Genomic DNA, 4,376 nt, shown 5'->3' with positions numbered 1-4,376 from the left:
AAGTGCCCCCTCGAGACAGTTTATGTGCGACAACAACAACATGTCAAAATACTTTCAGTAAAAAACACTCAATCATCTAATACTTTGATTTATGCAGCGTTGCTTCTTAATCCTATGGTTCAATAAAACACATCAAAACTCATGATTATACTTAAAACATATGCATATGGATTAATTCATAACTCTGTGTGTGTGTTAGTTGGTTAGACTCGTCAAACAGCTGTGATGATTCTGCACGTACCACAGCCTTAGTTCCTTTTGCGGTTACATCGCACTAGTTTTCCTGTTTTTCTGTTACAAACAGTCTATATTCACAGAATTTTCACTGAGCACACAGCAAACACATTTAAACAAACACAATCAATGATTATTAATGAAATTCACTTATTGATTATATAGTAAATTACTTCATACTCATATTCTGAATAATATTTCCCAACAACCTTGCAAACTTTAGAAGGCTGCACTGTTACTCCAACAAATACAGTTAAAGACCTTGGCGTTATATTAGACAGCAACCTGTCATTTAAAAATCACATCTCAAATGTCACAAAAACAGCCTTCTTCCACCTTAGAAATGTTGCCAAATTGCGAAATATTTTATGTGTGGCTGACGCAGAGAAGCTTATTCATGCATTTGTGACCTCAAGACTTGACTACTGTAATGCACTGCTTAGTGGTTGTCCTGCATCATCAATAAACAAACTACAGTTAGTTCAGAATGCAGCTGCCAGAGTTCTAACCAGGTCCAGAAAATACGATCACATAACCCCAATGTTATCAACCCTTCACTGGTTACCCATTAAGTATCGTATTGACTTTAAAGTTCTTTTAATTACTTATAAAGCTTAAACGGTTTAGCCCCTACCTACATAACAGAGCTTCTACCACACTACAACCCATCACGCTCTCTAAAATCTCAAAACTCCAGACTTTTGATAACACCTAGAATAACTAAATCCACCAAAGGGGTAGAGCTTTCTCATACGTAGCACCTAAACTCTGGAATAGCCTCCCCGATACTATTCGAGGGTCAGACACACTCTCCCAATTTAAATCTAGATTAAAGACACATCTTTTCAGCCAAGCATTCACTAATACATAGCTAATGAACAGCAGCTACGCTAATTATTCTCTTTCTGCCCTCGCCTCGGGATGCCCATCCGAGGTAGGGAGAGATTCCGCCAGGCCCAGATGAACGTCATATGCCCATCCCAACTAGAGATTACGCCAGCTACATCTGAAAATCCCGTGCCATCCTCCTGCGAGAGCCTGCGGACTGACTGACCATCCAGCTCCATCCAAGGCAATTCCATCACCACCCAAGAAAAAGGCGACCATCTGGCCGGCCCAGCTCAGACAATTCCATCCCCAACCGAGAGCAAAGACGGACTACTGTCACATAATGCTAAATTTACAATACTTGGTATTTAATGCTAAACTTACATCACAGACAGCAGTTTGAAGTTATGGCTGCACTCAGTGACTTTGATTGGAGGTGCTGGGTGGGTGTTGTAGGGAGTGGGGGGGCTTGTTGGTTGTGGTTCGGGGCGTTTCATTTGTTGGGACTGTGTGGGTCTGGTCTGGTTGGTCTTGTTTTGTGGTCGATGTCGGACAACAGAGGAATAAAGTTAATTATGCCATTACTACTTTTCCCTGGTTGTTCCTCTGTTGTCTGTTGTTGATCGCGGAATGGGACCGGGTTGGACCTGCACGGTTTCGGCGGGTGGGGCTTCCTGGGTCGCGGCTCGTGGGCTCTCCCTGTTCTTCGTGGACGTTGCTCGGTGGCTTTGGTCGGGGTCACTGAGTGCAGCCATGACACGTCAGAGGAGATCTGGCCCTCCCGGCTGAGCCTGGTTTCTCCCGAGGTTTTTTTTTTCTCCATTTATTCATCATTGGAGTTTGGGTTCCTCGCCACAGCAGTGCTGTGTTGGCTTGCTCACCGGGAGACTGCATTTATTTATTTATTCATTTATTTATTAGATATGATTTATTATAATAATCTTGCTTGGTCTATAAACACCATGCACTGTGCTGTTTTACCTTTCTGTGTTTTTCTTATTTGCTCCTGTAATGCTGCTTTGGAACAATGCACATTGTGAAAAGCGCTATATAAATAAAATTGAATTTAATTGAATAGTGAACAACTGCGACAGGCGTGGGAGCCGATTGGACTGCCTGATCCTGGCGCAGTCCCGGTTAATGCGTCATCAATGGGTTTACCGCACTCAACTAACGTGGGAGCTGGGGTAACAGAGCGATTTGTTTTTATACCATTTTATTATTTTATTGTCAAAAATGTAATAGTAGAATCGGTATCAACATTAATGAATGGGTTGAACAAGCCCAGGCATGTATGCATGCGCGCCATATGTCTTGTGAAGATCAGGCTTTCTTCTTATTCTATCATCTAAAGGGAGAGGCTCGTGAGGAAAAAATATAGACCAGAGGGGGAGAGGAGTAATCCAGATAAATTGAGGGAGGCTTATCTTTTAAACCTACCTGAGGGGGTCACTGAAGTTCCAACAGTGTTTGCCCAAGTAGCCTCTTGTGAGATTTCTGGGATGTCAGTGCCCGCTCAAGTTGAGTCAATTGATTTGGCGGGGTTATTGACTGAAGAACAAGGACAGGTCAGGGAGCTTTTACGTAAATTTCAATGCGTGTTTTCGTCTCATGAGGGAGATGTGGGTTGCACTAACCTGCTCACTCATGATATTCCTTTGTTCGACGATGTGCCGGATTCGACAGCGTTATAGGCGAATTCCACTTTCTGATTACGAGTTGGTTAAAACTCATATTAATCCGCTCCTTGACGCTAAAATCATTCGAGAGAGTTGTAGTCCCTACGCATCACCGATCATTTTGGTTAGAAAGAAGGACGGCAGTCTGCGTATGTGTGTAGACTACCATCAACTTAACTCAAAGACTCGTAAGGACGCCTTCCCCGTTGCCTCGTATTGAGGAAACTTTGGATTCATTGACAGGGGCTTGCTGGTTTTCTACTTTAGATCTTGCCAGCGGGTATAACCAAGTCCCTGTCTCTGAATCTGATCGGCCAAAGACTGCGTTTTGTACGCCATTCGGACTTTTCGAGTGGAATAGGATGCCATTTGGGCTATGTAATGCCCCAAGTACATTCCAACGCTTGATGGAGAGACTTTTTGGGGACCAGAGACATCATTCAGTTTTGTTGTATCTTGACGACATAATCGTGTTCTCTTCCTCCATGCAGCAGCATCTCCAGATTTAATTTACCCCGTATCGCCACATAAGGATAAATGTTAATTGAGTTTCTTAATGTGTATGTATACTAAGAATGAATACCTGGCAACTCAAGGACCGGACCTGTTCTCAAAAGTGTGGGGAACGAGCGTCTGACAGGTAGGCTACAGTACAGGGAGGGGCGCAGGAGCTCAGCTCAACCAAAGAGGAAAATATAACAGTGGTATTAGACAATGCATCCAAATTATTTTTTTACCAATGTTTCGTACTAAGGTGCATGTCACGTTGCACAATGAAAGAAATCACGCGTGACTGTACAACAGTTGATTCTTCCGGCTGCCAAATATCACGTTTGAGTAGCGCTATACGCAGTCTAGAACAACTAAAACATTGACGTGCTTGTACACATTATACATTATGCAATAAATTTAACTATGCTTATTTCTTAAGCAAGTTTTTGCATGTCTTACGAAGAGAAAACACGTTTCTAGTACATTTCTGTGAGTGGCCTCGAGCACACATGGGATCTTTGTTAAAGGGACACTCCACCCAAAAATGAAAATTCTGTTATGAATTACTCACCCTATAGTTGTTCCAAACCTGTATAAATGTCTTTGTTCGGTTTAACACAAAGATATTTGGTAGAATGTTAGCTACTGAAAATTCTTTGGCATCACTGACTACCATAGCAGAAAAAAATAAAATGGTAGTCAAAGGTGACCCAGAATTGCTTTCCCAAATTCCCCAAAACATCTTTTGTGTTCAACAGAACAAAAAATATATACAATACCTAGGAAACCATTCAGATAAGTAAATATAGCAATAGATACGTCTTTTGGCAGTTAATTATAAAACGGCCAGTTCTGGTCCTTGATTCTGATTGGCTGAGCCAAGTTCTAAGCCGTCATAAAATACCCCGATTTATAACGGCTGACCGCATTACATAGCCTGAATATAATTTTATTTACTTTATTTTATGAAACCTTGCTACGCTTATGGATTAACTGTTTTATAAAAGCAATAAGCCCCGCGAAGCAGTGGGTTACAGTGCATTTTATAACAGCTAAGGGGTTTTAGGCCACAACGCCCTTAGCTGTTATAAAATGCAATGTAACCCACTGCTTCACGGGGCTTATTGCTTTATTTGACACCTA

The sequence above is a fragment of the Triplophysa rosa genome, linkage group LG10, assembly GCF_024868665.1.
Source record: "Triplophysa rosa linkage group LG10, Trosa_1v2, whole genome shotgun sequence".
NCBI classification, from domain to species: Eukaryota; Metazoa; Chordata; class Actinopteri; order Cypriniformes; family Nemacheilidae; genus Triplophysa; species Triplophysa rosa.
Note: the sequence above shows the minus strand (reverse complement) of the source record.